The sequence below is a fragment of the Apis florea genome, unplaced genomic scaffold (assembly GCF_048593485.1).
Source record: "Apis florea isolate Af1SG1 unplaced genomic scaffold, ASM4859348v1 contig_2291_pilon, whole genome shotgun sequence".
NCBI lineage: Eukaryota > Metazoa > Arthropoda > Insecta > Hymenoptera > Apidae > Apis > Apis florea.
In genome coordinates, this window is record NW_028256553.1 from 1,101,463 (window position 1) to 1,123,068 (window position 21,606).

At 36.7% G+C, this 21,606-nt stretch overlaps 1 protein-coding gene and 1 long non-coding RNA gene across 10 annotated transcripts in view; one reads left to right on the top strand and one right to left on the bottom strand.

Annotated features, from left to right (window-relative positions):
• The window catches only part of Jupiter (microtubule-associated protein Jupiter), a 71,940-nt gene that overhangs the window by 44,541 nt on the left and 5,793 nt on the right, over window positions 1–21,606 (bottom strand). The window lies entirely within an intron of this gene.
• LOC147658288 (uncharacterized) lies at window positions 18,890–21,367 on the top strand. Its single transcript, XR_015290764.1, has 2 exons — window positions 18,890–19,034; window positions 20,495–21,367. It is a non-coding gene; the product is annotated as an uncharacterized LOC147658288 (long non-coding RNA).

Sequence of the window (21,606 nt, forward strand, 5' to 3'; positions counted from 1 at the left end):
CAACGGCTATCCAATCATTTTCATCCATCACTGTTTCTCGATCAAAATTAAAAAAAAAAAAAAAAACGAAGCCGATTCCTAGGTAACAGGATAACGAGTTTCTTAATTTCTTCCCGTCATGCCACAATTCCCACGCGAAATTTCGAAGTGGTTTGAAATACTATATATTACACACGAGAAATACACGGATAACCGTTGATTTACACGTGTCGTTAATAACTGATACCAAGCCAGTTATATCTCGAATCCGATGCAACATGTAGAAACGAGTCGGTTGTTCCGAAGTACAAGGATTTTTTTATACGGAGAATCAAGAGGAATATATTACAAAAATGTTATTTACTTGATAATGCAATTAAATATATACGATAAAAATTAATAAGTACGAAACAAAATATTTTCAAGAAATTATCCCAATAATTTCATTTTATTGATAATAAAAAAAAAATGAAATCTCAATTGAAACATTGTAAATTCAAAACGAAAATTAAAATCGTTCAAAAATTTTCTCTTCGTTCTTTATCCGTTCAAAAAAAAAATACCTAAATGATATAATTAGAAACGTGTATTTCTTACATAACGCGTATCTCATTTCAACGTACAAAATAATTTTGCACGTGCGCGTGATAGCTTCGCACTACTACGTTTTCAATCAATCTCCAATGTACACCAATCTTCTTAAGTAACGTTACTTTATGCTTTAACTTCATCGATCAATTTCCAATTTGCATATACGCGGTCCGAATCCTCTCCTCAAATTAACCATCTCGTTTAACCATAACGTTCTAACGTTACATCGTTACTTATTTTTCCAATTAAATCCCTCCCGATGCGCACAACTTAAAAGCTTTATCAAACGGTTATTCACGAGATAATACGACGCCACATATACCACCGCTCACTCTCCACTCTCCTCCACCAATCGTGACGTTAACGTTACTCCTCGGTCAGGGACCAGGAAGAAGAAACTCGAAAACGCGTGCACACGCGTTTCGGTCAGTGAACACCTTTTTATGCCGTTCACACTCGATATTTAAGCTTGCGTTCCCGTTTTTCGCGGTCAACTCCCCCGATCCGATACACCACACCGTCCTACGTACACACATCTTGCATTTGTTGCCAACATGTGTGAGGCAAGAAAGAGGAGAATTTAGAACGTTGTCCGACTTCTTAATTGCTTTTTATTAGCGAGCCAGGTTGAATTAATCGTGAGCCAGGCGAACGACCGGCGGGGGAAAGAAGGAAAGAGAAAGAAAACGAGGAAAAACATCATCGGCGAGTGCAAGTTTGCCGAGTCACGCGATAGATATTCGCGTATGGTGGGTTTGATCGGATGTATATATATATATATATAATATGAGCCGCATGACTTGGAAATAAAAAAGGTATGATAAATTCTATGATTTCGGTAGTTTTTGTAACGTTCCGATGTAATTAGAGGGAAGAGTGTGTGCGCGCGAGTATGAGAGCGTTTCGTGAGATTTGATATGGGTGAAGGGTGAAGCGAATATGAAAGGTAAATGGAAAAAGATGGTTCCATTTTGATGAGCTTCATTTTGCACGGGTTCTCGATACAATAAAATAATAACGATATAATAAAATACTTGAATTCTTGCACAGAAGTCGGTCATTTTCAGAAAGAATGGGGTTCAAAAAGAATGCCGAGAGAGATGGAGAATGTTTGTAGAAAAAATTACGTGGTTCGCTCGAGTATGGATCAAAGAAAGGGAAAAAGATGAAAGTAATATAGAGGAGAAAAAACAGAGAATTGTAAATTCTCTCTGTTCTCCGATCGTGAGAAATGGATTTCTAAATCGAGGCCGGTTTTCCATTCCGATCCATTCCGAAATTAATTAATAAGAAGCGAATCCAAGGCTCGTCGTGGGAGATGTCGATTCCAAAAGCGTGGCGATTTTCGAATGGAAATGGAACAAACGAAGGAAGGAATTCATAATTTGGTCGAGAAAGCGTTTGCCTCGAATCGAATCTCGGTTGCGCAAGGAGGAGAGGACTAGGAGCCTCATTTCCAACCTGGCGGACCGAATCGAAACGTAGAAACGAGATCAAAACTGTCTATGGTGGAACGAGCTCGAAATAGCCGAAAGGAAAGGGAAGGGAAGAAACGAAATCGAAATCGATCGCGCTTAAATTGAAGCGAAACCGAGCGCTTCGACAATCCTCCAAATTAATTCTATAGCAGAGGAGAGAAAGAGTGGCGCGACGTAAAGCGTGGGAAAGAAAGCGATAAGGATTATTAATCGCTCTTAATCCTTGTCGTGAATGCGAATGCAAACGGTAGCGCGCGTACGTAGGAAGAAGGAGGTGAAGAAAAATATGGCGGTGAAGGTTCCTCGAACAAAAGAGGAAGAAAAAGAGTTTCCCGTTGGCCGCGTTCATCATCGAGGATACACCTCGGCTGCGGTGTTTTTGAATTCCTGGAAAGCACGCAGACGTGGCACGTGATGGTGCGGTTTCGCGCTCGCCACGGAAAACTCTCTCCCTCTTTCTCTCGTTCCAGCCTGGGGCACGGGAGAGAGAGGAAGAGGGAGATAACCTCGACCGCAACGGATCGTTTTAAAACGTTCGACGATAGCACGTGGTGCGCGCGCCTAAAACGCGCGAACAACGGTTCGACAACGATCGTTTCCATCGTCGAGTTTTTTTCTTTTTTTTTTCTTCTTCTTCTCGTCGGCCATTTTGAAACGGTTTTCGGTTTTTTTTTTTTTTTTTTTTAGGCAAGAAACGAAACGATGGTTCCACGTAGGTAACCTAGCGTGTCGAGGCAGAGGGACACCGATCGTGAAAAGATTTCTTTCTTTCCAGAGGAGCGCAGAGATCTGAGAAAAGTAACCGCGGCCAACTTTTCATTAGCGGAATTCTGTTGGGGAACAGGCGCCGTTTCCGGTACCAGAAACGGTGGAGGACGGCTCTATCGGTTTCTAACGGTCGATAAGGAAGTAAAACGCGTTAATCCGAATAAATGATAGGAAATGAGCGTGGAGGCAAGGTAATGAAAAGACAGCGGGCCGGCTTTCTATTTGCATTCTATAAGACCGATGACTTCCGGTCGAGCGACGACGAGTGTCGGTGAGTGAAAACGGGAACGTACACGTTCGATTCTTTGATTTACTCGACTATTCAACGTACGCGATTACGCGATCTTTCGACTCTCGACTACGATTGGATCGATATATATATATATAACCGATAAATTTTATGATAATTAATTTCCATTTCTTTTTAATCCAAATCTCGTCAATTCTCTTCGATCGGAACTGCTGATAACAATTCGATTCATCTCGTTCCAAGATACAAAACAATTTTAATTCTAAGTTATCCTGTCTTTAAATTCGTTCATCGAATTCGTTATCGTATTAACAAAACTTCGATCGATTGCTTTTCCCCGATACACGACACGACAGGTTTCGTCGAATAATTAAACATACATGATCGAATGAGGGAGACTCGTGGGACAAATAAAAGTCCCACGAAAAGAAATCTGTGAACGCGATATTTTAGAGGCGTTCATCGGTATCGTAATTAACGTTAATGGGGAAGGTATATCGCGAATAGAAATGATAGAAGCGCAACATTTGCAACAGTTCCACAATTACCATTCAGAGTGTGTGGGGTATTAAATAAGCGGGCAATCCGTCGTCGATTATCAGATCCCAATTAAACGTTGCGGAAAAGAAGCAACGAGAGCGTGGCCTGCAACCATGGTAACAGGGTGTTGCTGTATCCCTGTGTTCATTATGTATCGTCGGTAATTGCTCCCGTGGCATCGGCATATTTACCGTTAATAGTTTATTGCAATTCTGGTGTTATCTCTGATGGTAAATCCCTGGTCGAAGAAGGGAGACGCGTCGTTCGACGTAATTCAAAAATTATGATTTCAAAAGTAATTAAAATTATAGATTATCGATATCGTTTCTCGATAGATATTGTAATATTGATATGTATGTCGTCGATAATATCGTTAAGATACGACGTATGACGATGAAAATAAATGAAGTTGTGATTTTTTTTTTTTTTACTATAAGAAAAAAATTATTGGAAGATTTTGTGGATTAACTATATTTCGTTGAATTTTCGAATTATCGTTAAGATATCATCGATACGAATAAAAATTTATTTTTATTGCAACTTGTTGATAACATTTTCAATAGTAATATCCTTGAGAAATTATAAATTGTAATTATTTCTATCATTTTCGATAATCATTTCGAAAATTTCTTTCGGGAGAAATTTTGTTATTTCTCGTTTTTCGAGAAACGATTTTTTTTCCCCTCCTCGAGAAATGGTAAATTTTACGCTATATCATTGTTGCAACAAATGAGAAACGAGTGTTTAGAAACGAGGAGACAAAGGAAAATAAGAGGAGGTCCAATTGTCGTTTGAAAAAAACGATACGAAAATCGATATGACTGCTTTGTTAGATTATCTTTATACAGTTTATACAGTCTACATTATTTGATATTCGGTGGTAAAGAAGATCGATGTTATAGAGATCGATAGTTTGGACTCGAATATTGTTTTATGAAATAGGATATTTCATTAAAAAATTGTACAAACTTTAATAAGTTTTAACGAAAATATTGATTTTTTTTTTCACAACTCCGTTATTGTACATCTTTCAAAAATAGTTAGATTTTTACAACACTGCAAACTTTGTATAACAATTTTGTATAACACATTTATAAGAGAAAAAGAAAAGATTTTGCTATTAAAATAAAAATTTAAGAAGTGCGTTCCAATATTTTTTTTTTTTTATTGAAACTATTAACTGCCTAAATATACGCCTAAAAATGGTACAGAAAGGATTTTATTAAATTCATTATATTTCCAAATTTGAATGAAGTAAATCTCACCGTGTGAAAAAGGCTTTATCCCAGATCAAATCTGATAGCCACAGAAGAATTTAAAATGCACGTCAACTTTGCTAAAATTGAAAGCATCGTTCGATAACGAGTCACACCTCCCTAATCCTGTGATCCATGTCAACAGATAAGCTTCCTATTTTAAACTTCTAAACAGATTATCAACCTCTTCTCTTATATATGCTATCATTTACCTAATACGTAAACCTGAATCTAAAAGATCAAAAATCAATATTCGCGTTAAAGATAACGTATCGCATTATCCTTGTCTTATTCCAAAGTATTCCAAAGCTTCCTATCTTGCTCAGGGTGGAATTTAATTAAAGAGATCGGAGATAAAAGCGTAATTTTACACCTTTACTGTTATTTACCGTGATATCAAGCGTGATTTTTTCAAGACCACATTACAACAAAATTAGCATGCGTAAACGTGACAATTATTAAGTTTAGCTCGCGATGTATACAGATAATCTTTAATCTTGAATGAAAAAATGATTTAAGATGATTAATCCTTTGTATTTATATTTAAGAAGATCACTAAAGTAACAAAAGTCCCTAGAATGTAATTATATTATACATACATTTACTAATATAAAATGTAAGATGACGAACATACGAGTGCAAAGGTATAAAGATTCATCGTAATAAATTTGTCTTGCATCTGTCACAATATTCAGTATTCGTTATTTCTTCATTCGTCTAATCGGATTAATATACATCGCGAGACCCGTCTATCGAAAGGATAAAAGAGTAGGCGCAAATAAAATCCTCTTACGAAATTCGTAGCAAATAGAAAACAGGCGCGCTGTTAATGTAATTGCGATATAATTGTCCGGATTAATGTTTTCAACGTGCATACATAAGAAGGAGAGACCACCCCTCGCTGTAACTCGAGAGCGATCAGGAAGCGCAAAGTTGACATCGATTACGAGAAACATTTTCTTTCCGCGGTGTGCAGCACCGATCGAGAATGACACGTGGCCGACAGGTATCGCGTGACACCCTCGCCTACCCGTTTCACTTATAATTATACTAGACGACAATGGCCTGCCTATAATGACAATGCCGCGGCGCTCGCCTCTGTGTCCGATTTCCCTAAGCAATATGTTCTTCGAGCCTCTTAGTATACCTGGCAATAATAAGTCTTACCATAATGGATATCGTAAAATTATAAGTTTACCGTATTTGTAAAACGATCTAAAAATTTTTCACTATTGGTCTATATATATATATATGTAAAATTTAGTTCAAGAATCTCGTTTGGAAACATTGGATTGATCTTAAGTGTAAATATTGAAGTAAAGAAAAAAAAATTACAGAAATTACAGATGTAATAACTTATTGGATATTTTAAATTTATTTGATCCAAAAATTGATCGTATTAACTTTTTTTTTTTTTTTTTTTTTTCATTTTAAATCAAGTCCCAAGGAGAATATTTTTTTCAGAAAAATAGTTAAAAATTACCCTCGAACATATATACATTCTACGATTGTAATTCCAATAGTTCAACAATTGGTGATTTGCTGTTTTGAAAAATGAAAAGTATAAATTGAACTCGAGTACCAATTCCGTTCTGAACTTAATTAGACGCGATAAATAGACGTTAACATGGCGACAGTCTCGTCTGAGAGGCGACACGAAGAAAAGGGAGGACGAGACGACGTTCCAGACGACGAAATTCTCTGCAACTTTTTTTCTTTCCTCTGTAGCTCTATTGTCCAAAAGAAGAAGCAAAGTCGACATCGTTCGCAATTATTGAAGAACGACGCGACGCGGACTCTCCCCTGTCCAAGGGACAATGAGTTGAGAAAAAAAAAAAAGAAGAAAAGAAGAAAAAACGTAGCTCCTCTTCGTTTAATTACACCGTAAGGCGACAAAACGACGAGCCAACAAAAATGACTTTTTAAGCGAACTCGAAAGTGTTAAGGACTGCCTACTACCTTCGAGACATCCGATTACGATAATGCCACATGATTACCATCTCCGTTACACGCGAAACATTGTGCAACCATGATTCTTACACCTGGCCGTGCTAACACGTACGTACTGAATTCCTCGTGCAACGGTTCCAACCACGTTCCAAGAAAAGAACGATCATCCTTTTCAACGATTCACAATCGGAAGAAGAATTACGGAATTGTTAAGAGAATTAACAATTGGATCGATTGCAAAAAGAAGAAAATTAATCTTTGCAGTGATGATTTTCTTTACATCAAACGTTTAATTATCAATTCTAGTGAAGAACAGGAGAAATATTTCTATCGTGATTCTTTTGTTGAAAAAAAAGTTCTCATAAAATATTATAATAACCTTGTATCTTTAATTCCAATTGTAATTCTTTTTTCAACAACGTTTCAACGATTCGAACGGAATTGAAATTTGTTCTCGTGTTTCATCACGAGTAATTGTATAAGTATATACAGAGAAGCAAATTGTTGATGAAGAATATGTCTCGATTAATCGACAAGTTAATGGAGTAAACGCAGTTATTGGATAAGGTATCCCTTAGAAAGTTGAGGATCCATTAGAAATCGTTATTAGCTTCACCTCTCATGGATGCTCTCATGGTTCGGCGAAGAAAAGTGTAATTCGAGGAAAGATGGTAAAATCTATGGCAAATGAGTTAATAAATTTATAAGGAATTTATATGGAAGGAAGGAATGCAATTCTAATAAGCGGGATGGAAAAATCTGCAGCAAAAGTAGAATTTATGACAGTCGTAAAAAAGACAATTTTCACGTTTCATACTTCCTTCTATTGGAATGAAATGTGCATGTTATGAAGTCTTAATTGAAAATCGAAGAAAATTCTGTACAAGCTTACAATTCCTTTTTTTTTTTCTTTTTAAGAAAAAAAAAAGTATTGTTAATCGTCAAAGAAAATTTTTGAAATCATTGAAAATCCTAAGTTAAGAAAATTCATTAATTTGATTGGTTGAATCTAAGAAATTTGTTTTTACTTCTAATTAATTAATTTCCAAACAAATCGATTCTTTAAACACGAATGAAGAGAATCTTAAAAATCGAGTGACAGGAAGACGCTTCGTGTCACGGGTTGTGTGTCATTCCGCTCGATTAAACTCGAGGAAGACAGTTTCGATGAGACGCATCCAGGTAACTCGATGTACCCACGGCCAATTACGACGTTTCCCGTCATTACGAGCCAGGTAAGCGAAACCGATTTTCATGCGACTTCCGCACAACGAATTCGCTCCTCTAACGAACAGTCTGAAAAATGTGCGTTGCACGCATAATTTACCGTAGTCGAACGTAGTGGAATGTGGTGCACGTTTTGCGGCGTTTAGTTTAATTAATCAATAAAAAACTTAGAATAGTAAACATATTCAAACATTTCCTTCTAAAACAAGTTTTAGAAATTTAGAATGAAAGAATATTTGTTTGAATTTTTCTGAATTTTAGTATATTATGTCTTCTTTTTGAAAAAGCACGACGAAAGAATATCTCTAAAAAATTATATTCTGAATTATGGGTTAACTGAATTAGAAACATTTTTTTATACATCGAAAAGATGAAAAGGAATCAAAGTTACAGATTCTGTTTTCCATCAAAGATATCCTACACGTATATATTTTGTATGACGGAAATAGAAAGAATCGATTGACTAAAGTTAAATAAAATCGATAGTTTGAAGGAACTAATAATTTTAAAGATTAAAATATGATATAATAAAATGCGTAAAGATTGGCCATGAATGGCTACATATTGCATAAATTCCATAACCGATTATTACAATGATAATAATCACGAGATAGTGTACCGAGATATAAATTACTTAAAATTATGGTGTATCGTTTGAAAAAATAAAAAAAAAAAAAAAAAAAGAATAATAGAAAAAAAGTAAGTTTCATAATGAGAACAATTTTCCTTTTTTTTTTTCTTAATTCTTAAATCGTTCCAGAATTTTTTTTTTTCTAAGAAAACTATTATACTCTTAACTTCGTGCACGCGTGTTTTCTTTCATCTAATTGGAATATAAATTTAATCGAACGACCAATTTTCAATTTGCGACAATATTACCCGTGTAAAATTATACAGTAACTCGATTGACCGAAATTAAAAATTAAACACTTGCTTGCTAATTTTTTTTCTTCAAATTTCTTTAAATTATTGTTCCTATAATTAACGAAGAATTTATAAAAATACAATTCTATTGAAATAATTATTCAATTCGAATTTGTTATTTAATATAAAGCCACCTTTACATGTTTACAAATCTAAATTTCTAAATTTATATTTTTTATATATATATAAAAAACTTTATCCTTTCTTATTTTCATTTGTTGAAAATAATTTATTTCGTATTCGATTTATTAAACCCTTCTTCGAATCATTGTAGCAAACCGTAAAATCATACCCAAGTTACGAAATCTCTCTCTGACCAGAAAACGAGCGTTCATCGATCTTTGTTTCATCATCGTGTCATCGTGATCGAGGATCGAATCGATGCCCAAGAGGAAATCGATCGCGTTAGACAGGATCCTCTTACATAATCGATTCTTTTGCCGCTCAAAGACAAAGAGATCTTTTCTCCTTTTGTTCCTCGTCACGCCGCTCCTCTCGATTCTCTTCACTTTCCAACACTTCGTATTATCGAAGGAAAAAAGTTTAATGAAAGAGGAAGGGATAAAGAAAAAATATACACACAGAGAAAAGAAGAAGATTGAGAGAGAGAGAGAGAGAGAGAGAGAGAGAGAGAGAGAGAGAGAGAGAGAGAGAGAGAGAGAGAGAGAGAGAGAGATCAGAAAGTAACCACCGAGGCGAAGAACGTCCGTTTTCATCGAAGATCGAATGGAAAAAGGGAGGGAAAAATTGGAATAACCGTTTCATAAAATCGCACGAAACGGTAATTATATCCGATCAAGCGGAACGCACATTCTGACGATGTATAGGAGCCGAGGAGAAAAATTCGATTTCACAGACAATCTGTGAGCACACGATCGTGAAATTTCTATGAGCTTCGAATCACTGGGATTATCACTGGGAGAAAACATGGAAAGATCTTCTAAGATTTCACGATTGCTTGCCTCACCTTAACCGATTTCCTATCGTTATTACGAAGGAACGGGCTTCCTATTTCTGGATCCGGGGGCTGGATGGAACGATGGATAATCGCGGATCGAGAAGCGTGGTGTTAAATACATTTACGACGAAAGAAAGAAGAAAGAGAAAGGGATCGATCGATCTGCCTTCTTCCTTGCGGATGGAAACGGGACACGTGATCGAGAACGAGAGAGGAAGAAGGTTGTTCCTCTTGGAAACAACTTCCGGATACGCGAAATGAGCATGTAATGTAATTAATTGCGCTCGTGTTGTTCGTTCGATGATGTTGGTCGAGGATCTCGTGCGTTAAGTTTTGTATTTTTCATTAGCTCTTTCGAAACGATATAAAAATATACGAAAAGCTTGACGAAATTTTAAATTAAGCGACGAAAGAATGAAAAAAATTTGTAAAATTTCGCTAATATCGATTCCTTCGTTGATTCAATTAACAAAATAATAATAATAATAATAATAATAATAATATCTGTCTGTATATGCACAACGTATAAAGAAAATGCAACCGTAAAAGGTTGCGTTACACACAACACGTAAAAAAAAATACACGAAACCGCTTCTTGCGGTTCCTCGAATTGAGAGAGCAGTAACGGTGAAGAAAAAAGAAAAAGAAAAAAAAAAAAAAAAAAGAAGAAGCCAGGAATTAAAGATGTGCCCGGGCACGGGAATTAAATCAGGAACCATGACGAATCGTCGCGGAGACGGTCGTTAAAACGAGGATTTTACGATCGTCCAGGATTGTAAATCGTGAGAAACGCAGAATACGAGAACACGTTCGGGTCTCGACTCAACTCTGGAGTAAATCACGGATATCGTTTGCGGTGGGTATCTCGATTTTTGCGGCGAGGGTTAACGCGATACCGAGCCGAGGGGAAGGGACGAGGGGAGGGGATTAACCACAGCGTAATAAGGACCGTGCTTTACATCGTTCTGTTCCGTGATATTGGTTATTAATCCGTCCTCCGAGCGGAAGTGAGCAGTGCCCCCTTGCCCCCCTTCAGAAAACACGATTCGATGGGGTGGCCTCCCTTCGCGGAGGGTCTCTCTCTCGAAACCTTACCTTACCCTCTTCTTGTAGAAAAGTCACCAAATGGTTATCAAAGGAAGGACCACTTGCGATGAGGAAACTTGTTCCTCTTGTGTATAAGGAGGGGAGAGGGACGAAAGTTAGGGTGGAGAATGCATGCTCGTGGACGTGGGGAGAGATTGAGCATCCTCGATGAGAGCCCGCCTCGAGGAATGATTAGCAATGGAGATCGCTCTATTCGAATTATTTCGAATCTCTGCTACAACATCACTCGTGCTCGTGTACCCTTCTACGTGGTGAGAAATTTTCACTTGTCTGATCCCGTTAGGACAAGGTGGTAGGAAGACCTTGTCCCTTCGGGCAAGCGGAGGGTGGAGTACAACAGGGGTTGCACGTTCGTAGAAAAGTGTGAAGCGTCTTCTGTTTGATTAGATTTGCCTCGAGGCAGGTATAAAGTGGCGGATGGAAAAATTTTTTTGGAACGACGATACGTGTACTTTTCTATTGCATAGTATCTCGATTACCTTTTCTATCTTACTAAAATCTAAATACTGAATGTTCACAACGCTTTCTTTCAATTCAATTCAACTGAATAATGGCCACAAATTAAAAATTTCTTCTTGTAAGGAGGATTGTCAAGTTACGTCCATTCGACAATCGAATTTACCTCGTAAGTCGTACAGTGTTGTTGTTCTTTAAACCACGCATATCATCATCATCATCCATCATCGTAACGGTTACAACCCACAAATTTACGAAACAATTTGTCGACAATGTCGAGATTTTCCCAAGAGAAGAATAAGCAGGTATCGAGGGCATAGAATCAGGTTCAGGGTAGCCTCTTATTCACTAAACAATGCGATACGATGAAATCTTAATAAAGAGCGGAAGGGGCGAGCACGAAGTCGGGCTCTTAATTAACGCTCGTAACGCACCGAGACCCTTTTCGTTCCGCGTCCGCATCAACGTGTACACTACGTACATCACGTAAACGTGACCGAGCTTTATTAATCGACTAAATCGCGAGATTTATCATTTACTACCGAGTACGTCGTTTAGTTTGAGCGACAGGCTAAGATAAATACTTCGTTAACGCGTGGATAAAATCCCCGGTGATTTATTGGTTAGATGTTATTATTTTATCTTCGTGGAGGGAAATTGACAGGGATTCGAAAGTGTATCTATGTGTACAGACAGTCGCAAAAGTATTCGTACGTACGTTTATCTTATAAGGAAATTTTAATTTAAGTTTTAATTTCAACGATTTTATCGTATTTAACGTACAGATTTAACAAGATTTTCTTTTATTTCATATTCGTTTAAATTTAAACAAACGTTTCGAATATTCCAAGTTTTATTTCGTATCGCATTACGAAATTGAACCTTCGATTTTCGAAAACTATTTATACTGTATATAAAAATACTCCTGTGAATATAAAGAAGGGGAGAAAAAAAAAAAGCTATTCCACGTAATAGCTTCTCTGATAATTTTAGAACATACTTTTAAGATCTACTTTCGAGACTAATATTATCCCAAAGGGAGCGGTAAGAGTGACGCGGTTAAAATTAACCTACCTAAGACGAAAATGTAACTTACTCCTCGAAGATATTGTAATAAACTCGTGCGCGTGACTTGCCCCCTCCGCCCATGTTCTTAAAACTCTCCTTTTTTGGAAAAATCATCCAAACAAACGCATACGTATCGTCGTACTTGCAAGATGGAAGGATCACGAGCTCAAAAATATCTTTGAACGATCCTATTGAATTTATATGCTGTATGCTGTGATTGGAAAGGAAGTCAAAGTTCGACAAACGGAAGAGATGGATGAATCACGAATGAAATCACGATGAAAAGATCAATGCTAGTTTGCACCATCAGCTAATATAGACAAATCGAGGGCATTTATATTGTATACGTGTTAATATAACTGTTCCTTGTCAATGGATTTTTTCCCCAAGATCCGCCCGTAATATCGTGATAAATCGTCCAACACGAAACAAACACGTGATAACATTTGTAAGTAGAGACAAGTCTATATGTTGCTCGAAACATATTATAATTGCAGCCTCGATAAATACGGCGTCTTATCAGAAAGAAAGTGGAACGAAACGAGTGCAGAGGGGCGGTTCGTGGCCGGTTTCGTTCCGTTTGTTTCTATCGATTCGATGAAATTGATGAGGAAAATCATTCTGATCTCTACCTGTTTAATTGCGGATAGACGCTGATATTTTTTTCGATTTAGATACCGAAATGGTCGTAAATTAAGTGAGAAATTTTGATACGTGTTGGATTATTTTGTAGACGAATTCATAAATCTTTGTATCGAACGATAATACCGTGAAGATAACTTTGATATATAAACAAATATAGATATATAAATAAGATATGCAAAATATCTTAATTGGTCAGAAATAATGTAAATGAACACCGATCGCAAGCGAATAGAAAATATATACAATATTAGTCACTATAAATTAAGATTCTTAATTATCTTCTTATTAATCTCCATTCTTATTTATTTTCTCTACTAGTTACGAAAACAATCCAAAATTCAAGAAATGCATAAATTATATTTATATCCTCCACTGATTAAATTACACAATTCATAATTATACCAATTTCTACCAGCTGCAAGTTTCCTTCCCCAAAAAAGCTACCCTTTCTCCCACGATATCGTGCAATCCCTTTTTTTGCAACCCTATTTTAATTTCGAACACCTTATCAGAACGTCGAATCGTCCAAAATCTCGATAACATTTCGCGTCGAGTTTATCTCGCCATATGCACATTGGTAACGGTAACCAATCGACATTCTCGATCGCAAAACCTATTCCAACCGATTGTCCAACTGCAACGAGGGAATGTTGCGTGCGGATTTTTGCGTGGCGTGCACTCACGCACACGGCTCGATATCAATTTGACATCGGATCGAACGACCACCTTTCACGTCCTCGAAAACGTTCCTACTATAATCGCAAGCGGTGCGTTTTGTGTGTACAGCGGTGGTGCGCGTTGTCTGGTTTGCCAAACACCGGGGGATACGTAATAATTTATTATAATTATTCGTAACGGCCGAATAAGGCCGCTTATCGATTATTCAGCCGCACGTGAAAGGAGAAAAAGCACGGGTTGAATGCGTTAGGCGGACTGCGGGGGCGTGTACATTATACGCCGAAGGATGGACGAAAGGAAATTTTAAGGGAAGTAAATGCGTGAACGCGGTGGGTTGATCGAAAATACGATATTTTGTGTTTGGAGTATGTTGATGGGATTTCGAGCTGTTTCTTGATTTATTTATTCGTTAAGAATAGATAAAATATGATAGAAATAATATATAAAAAAAACTCTTATTATTATTTATTGAATTATTGATAGGAAAGAGAGAGAGAGAGAGAGAGAGAGAGAGAGAGAGAGAGAGCTGTCTCACTCTATCACTATCTCATTTCATCTAATGTAAACTTAATGTAGATTTCGAGATACGAGTTATTTGAAATCGTTTATCTTATCAAGATCAAAAAAACTCATGTGACTTTTCCATATTTTATAAGTACAAATTATAAATTTTACCTCTTAATGAAAACTGCATTCAAAGTTCAACGTTTCGTGTGTAGAGAGGAAAGAAGGTCGAAATGTGTGTCAGGTAGAGAGAAAATCACGTTTTTTCGCCAACAAAAAGGATCACAAGGTGCACTGGAGGTTCTATGAGCGTTTCTATGCGCTTAATTTCCATCGTGAATTATAGTTCCCGTGATAGAGTGTGGTCAAGGAAACTGCGAAAAATAACGTGCACACCGAACCATGATTCCGGTTTGAACTCCGGCCATCTTTCTTCTCTTCCGCGCATGCGTTCCTTCGCTCGTTAATGCGCACGCGCGTGATTAACGCGCGGAATCTCGCGTTTTTCAAATGGAAAAACGAAATGAAAGAGTTAACGAATTAAAAATTATTAAATTTAAAGTTTCAGAAAAAAGTAGATAATAAATTATTCGAAATCAAAATTTTTAAAAAATGTAAATTAATTTAGAAATTAAAAAATTAGTATCTAGATCTGAAAAATTAGGAATTAATTTTAATTTTAAATACAATATAACGGTATCTAGATACAATAGAAACACAAAAACTTCTTATTTTTCTTATCGGTACAATTCAGATCAGACAATAGAAAACAAATCCCGAAGAAACGAATCGAGGTGTCGATGAATAAAAGAAAATAATTGCGATCGAATTAACGGATATGATTAAATAGAGAAAAACGACCGTGGTTTTTTCACATCCTCGAAGAATTCAGGTTATCCATCTCGATCGAGAGAAAGAAAGAACTTTGAAACAAGCTAATTCAAAGATTACCGACAAGATCGAAATGGCCATGATTTCTCGGTGTATAGGACAAACCAGGTAGCTGACGTTTCAAAACCGTAACGAACCGTATCAGACCAATGTTCACCACTTTTTCATCTCGTATACTACACTTACTGACAAAAGTTAAGGAACAAATGTGGTTATTTAAAAATTTTAACATTCGAATAATTTAAAATTTTATAGCTTATATGAATAAATAAAAGAATTATATTTTACGTACAGGAGAAATTTCTTAACTTTTATCATAAAGATTTTATTCGATCTTTCAATTTATAATATTAATCATAGTTTTCATAAAAAAATATATTCCTCTTTATAAAAATAAATTGCCTTTCTCCATTACTTTTTATTTACTTAACTTATGAATCTCATTAGATGAAAAATGTACGATAATTTCTAACTTCTACTTCGTTTTTAAACTTTTGTCGTTAAGTGTATACCGCATTCCGTGACCAAACGCAGAGGAAAGGCGTGTTCCCTTTGGCCGAACGAAGAATTTTACTAGGAAGAAAATACGTTCATGGCCTTTCTAATAACAACGTCAAGGTTGAGGAGAAAGAAAAACAAGGAGGAGAAGTTGGAGAAGAAGGACTTAAAGAAACGAAAGAAAAGAAGAAAACAACCCTTTGGTTTACGATGAAAATTATCAATGGGGGAAGCAGCGCGTTTGTGTTATTTTCCAAGGCTCGTAATCGAACAGCGTAAAGCTTCGACCACAATAAACGACCACACTCTGCCCGCTGACAGCGTGAAGGCTGATCGATCATTCGAATAAAAAAAACCCATAAAATGGTACGATTATTGCCACGGTCGGAACCAGGTTTCTCGGAATGACATCGGCCGAGATTCGTTCCACTTTCAGCGAGAAAATTTAAGCGATATTCTCTCCGATAGACAATTCGCCAACGGGTTAACGTTCCTTGTGATCTTGTTGCGTGGATACCGGATGTTTCAGAAATTGCGAGAAAATTTCTATCATCGTTCAATTTTAAGTCTCAACAATCCTCCTTTACAACTATTTAGCATAGATTCTATAAATGGTCATCATTTGATAATCAAAAATAAGCCAAATTCTCCAACGCTAAAACTGACAAATAAAAATCAAATTTATTTTCGACAAAATTAATATTTACTTCTTCTGATTCAATCGGAAAGATAATTATACAACATCTTCGTTCAAAAAACATTTTTCGTACGTATCTACTTTTCAACAAGTGGTATCACCTTCGAAACTATTCATCCGTCGAAACATCGTCCCACGAATCTGAAACATCCCGTATAGAAAGAAACGTTTGATCGGCTCGTGCGGTCGTCGCTCTGTTAACGCGATGTTTTGCAACGAGAGCACGGGGGAGAGATCGGGATACAACGTTGTCCAAGGCTACTCTGTGTGGTCCAGCTTTATCCCCCGACAATCGGAACAACCTCGTAACGCTCGTAACGATAAATACACTCTAGGAATCTGGGCACGGTGCAACGGATAGGATTTGAGGGACGTAGATCGACGTGGCACGGTTACGGTCGCGTATTGGTACCATTTGGCCGGAGAGGACAGGTTATCGGATAATGCAACGTTTAATTCGTCTTTCCCCCTCCCCGTGTCGTTTATTTGTATGGAAATAATTAGGGTTGAAATATCTGAAGGCTGGATCGGTAAGTAAGTCGGGAAGTAAGTCGTTCGAGAGGACCGAAAGGAGTTCCAGTGACGTCTCGTGGCGATAAGGATTATCAATTTATGCAGTCGGTTGAGCGTGTAGAATTGGACGAGCGAGTGTTTAAGAGTCGTGGCAAATTTAAATAACGGGACGTTAGAGAGCCGATCAAAGTTGTAATATAGTTAGAACCGGGTAGAAATTCAAGAGAACACTTTTCTTTCCTATTTGCTTCTTTTTTTCTTCATTCTGTAACGTGGTACGAGAGAAAGGTGATAATGATAATAGGCGCAGCTTTAATATTTATTAAGTTACCTTTTGAAGATGACCTTTTTTATTTTCATTTTGGAATGAAAGTAATACGAATTAAAGCTGAGTTTAAGAAGTTGAAATGGAATTGCACAACATTTTGATAGTAGAATGTATTTTAAAATGTAGATTTTCTAAAAAAAATATTTTGAAATTTACGATTCTTTAACAAATAATAAAGCAACGTTCGTGAATTCACGAATAAGTAAGTTTAAAAGAGGATTTTAAAAATATTTAAGTAAAAAACCAAGTGTTTTACTTAAAAATTCCATCAAAACTTTTTATTTTATCGAAGCGGAGGGAAAAAACGAGAAGAGTTGTTCGAAGAAATGAAATGCAAGCGAGGCCAGCAATATCTTGGGCAATACAGATATTATCATCGTGATTACCGGTAGGAAAAACGCAACAACCCTTGAACAAGCATATTCCAAGTAATGACACCGAGCAAAACCATCTAGAAAAACAGAGATATTGGTTTACGACGAGCAATGGAGCTCAATCAGTCGATATTTTTTTATTTCTAATTTCACCTGGTCGAAAGAAATGTGACTCACGCGGTACATCCGCGAAATAAATCAACGACACCGAGTAATCCGAGGAAAAAGCTTACTCGAATCGTGCTCTATCCTATCCTAGCTTTAACTTTCTTTCTCGTTGCAATCAAGATACGTTAGATTTTGCAGAAGATTTTCGATTTTTCTGCATATTTATCTCTCTTTTCTACTCAATATCGGATCGAAAAAGAACGAGATGAACAAGAAACTACTTTTTTTCGTCAGATTGCAACCAAGAAGGAAGATTCTACGAGATCGATCCTTCTACAAAATGACTATCGTGACGACTTTACGAAAGAAGAAAAATTTATTTCTAAGAATTCATAATCCATTCCATGGACAAATAATTTGTCTCGATACACTTTGCATACGTGGAAATCTATCCTACAACAAATTTCTTCGCTTCAAATCCCCCAAAACTGATCTTCGGCCAAGAATTTTCACCGCGAACTCGACCACACCCTATTTAATTACGATCGATCATCCGTCAAGAATTCAAAATTCCCTCCTCCATTGCCCTTCTCTCGGCTAATTTTCATCGAATATCGGGACGATAAATGCGGAATAAACGTTGTGAAAGCTCGTCGAGAACACGGGGAAAACTATTTGTTCGAAGAAATTTGCGGTCGATCACGCGGTTACGTGCTAACGCGTGCACACGCCTCGGCCCTTCAAACGGAATATTAAATCCAAGATTTGCATATGCACGCTACACTTTCCAACCAAGATTCCCTGAAAGATTCTCTTGGGAAAAGACACTCTCTCTTTCTCTCGGGGGAGAGAGGGGGGAAGGGGGAAGGGGGAAGGGGAGGGGGAGGGGTTTATTAAAGAAATCGTTCACGAGCAGGTACTTGGCAGAGGTTTTAAACCGGCGTGTCGAATTGAATGCAATCACGGCTGATAAGCAGCCACAATGTACGAATGCGCGAATGGGGACCAGTTGGATAGGCATTGTTCACGACACCAAGCATCAGCAATGAGCCATTTGTCGGGGCCTTTCTATTCTTAAACGCCTTGAAATACGCGGCCAACCCTCTCGAACGGTCGATTCGAATGGAACGTTGGTCGGTGGAAAACTTGGTTAAATATCGCGCTCTGCCGTTCCGTTCTTCGTGTACGAATCTTTCCAACGATCTGCTAGAGATTTGGGAACGAATTATTATATTTATATAAAAAGGTAAGTTCCATTTTGGATCGTTCATTCGTGCGTACAAGTGTTAATATATCAGTGGGCCAATTTTAGGAGAATTGATTCTGAGGAACGAATATCGAATAACGAGTATAAAAATTGATGTACAAAAATGTTATTTATTAGATGAAGCGAGACGAATATAGAGAATATTAGATTTAGAATTAAAATTAACACTCCATTTACTTCTTACGAATTAACGTATACACGTATGATTTTTTAATTTTTGATTGGATAAGAAATTTTGCAAAATTTGGCGTATAAAAATTTCAAAGTATTATTGTAAAAAAGAAAATCTAATTAACAATAAATATTAAATTGGCAATTTTCTAATTTTTTTCTTTGCAAATTTCTTTGAAATTTCCGCTCTGCTAATTTTAAATCATTATTCCCTAGAACATGAATTACAAAAAATCCACGAAACCGAAGAAACCGCGCAAAATATAAAGCGAAAAAATATTTAAAATCTCAATTAAGATCAACGATAATAACGAGCAGTAAATTACACCATAAAAATAACGCACATCTCGAAAAAATAGAATAGAATAAAACTACGACAAGTAGAAAGTCTGAGGAAAAAAAAAAAATGATCAAAGATACAAAGAGCACAAAAGAGGAGTACAAGTATAAAACGAGCGTAAGATATAATGCGATTTTCGTACTTCGTACGAGTTTTCGAAGATTGAATCCATTTAATAAAAAAAACAGGGATAAGGGTAAACAGGAAGAAATCATGGTAGCCTTCTAAAATGACTTCCGTGTTTTCAATAGGAACGTTAATGACAGATGTCATTAAACGTGGCTCGATTATCTTTCGTTTCTCTTTTTCTCTCCACTGTCCCTCCTTTCCTTTTTGTTCGTCCACAATGGGCTTTTAAACCTTTAAATGGAACATGCCGTTTGAACATACTCGCTACCTTATTCGTGACCGTTTTCATCCAGTCAAAAACAACGCGTGTGTATTCATCGGTAAAACAACGTATTGAATGCACGATTTATTTTTTTTTTCTCTCTCTTAATATCACAACGGATTAATTTTCCTAATTTTCCTTCAAATTTCATAACAAATTCAATAATCAAAATTTTCGATGTTATTCCACTTCCGATTTCAATAATCTTTTTAATCGAAACTTAATCGTAAAAGACACGTAGATTGGAAATACCAATTATTCCTATATATCGCAAATCAACAATTTTCCAGTCATAAATCTCAATTTGCTATTAAAAAAGAAAAGAGAAACTCAGTATGTGACAATAGATAATTACCCTCGATTCCATATAATTAGTCTTCGAATATAAATTAACCTTTCAACCGTGGCCAATTTTTCCAATTTCCCCTTCAACCGCGAATGAAATATTCGTTTTGCATACTTTTAATTGTAAAAAACTTCTTATAATGGAATACAAAAAAAAAAAGAACTTAAACAACAAAATATACAGAACACAAGGTCGAATGTAGCTAAAGGATTGAATACAAAGAAAATCGATAAGAATTTGGCATAATTCGCAACGATGACGCAGAATGCGAGACTTTTAAAACCGGTCGAATGAGAGTAGGGAACACGAGAACATGGTGCAGAGGATCGGTGAAACGAGTCGGCGGAGAAAAGCGACGTTCCCACTGCAACAGGACACCGACGAGCACACCGTGTGTCGCGCATTTTGCACGGATGCGTGTGCAGCGACTAAGGATGGGATCAAGTTCGATACGTATCTACTAAATCCGATTCAATTCGTGTTTCGTTCCACGAATACTACTCGAAAGCAACAAGATTTCAATAACTCGAAATATATTTATTCTTCTCTCTTTCTATCAAAGAGATGATTATACCTCGACGTTAAAAAGAATCGAATTGTTGTTCGCATAGTACGAACAAAGTAAAAGTTTCGAATCCGATTAAAGTTCAAATCTATTCGCGAGATACTTGATCCCATCACTAGGTACGACACGGCTTCAGCCGCGATGTATCGGATGAAACGCGACACGCCCATGGAATGGAATAAAGAATAACGTGGATGAAAAAGCAATGGAAATGAATGGAAATCGTTTTCATTCATCGACCGCGCGAGCGCGTGCGTGCGATCGGTAAGACGGGCACGTATATACAATGTTTATGTGCAGAGCGATAAGTTCGTGCTTTAACGTTTCGAAGAAGTCCTATTGCGATGGGGATTTAGTTAATGAGAATTTGCAAAAAACGTCTGGATGGTTTAGAAATTAAAGATATAAAAGATAAAAATGTAGCGAGAAAGATTCGAAAAGTTCTTAAAAACTTGAAAATCTTGAAAGTTGTAGAGTAAATAAAAAAATTTTCAAATTATCGATTTAAATTAAATTTCCTTCCAAGTCGCATATTTGAAAATTATTATCAATTACGCGCTAGAAGCATTACCACCAAGCTCCAATTCTCATTTAACATTCAACGAAGAGAATGCTTTACCTTAAACTCGTGCTATCAACCCGCGAGTATCATAAATCATACCGCATTCTCCTCGCCGCACGCGGCAATTCCTACATCCATTAAAACGATGTCACCGCTCGACAATTCCTTCTACGACT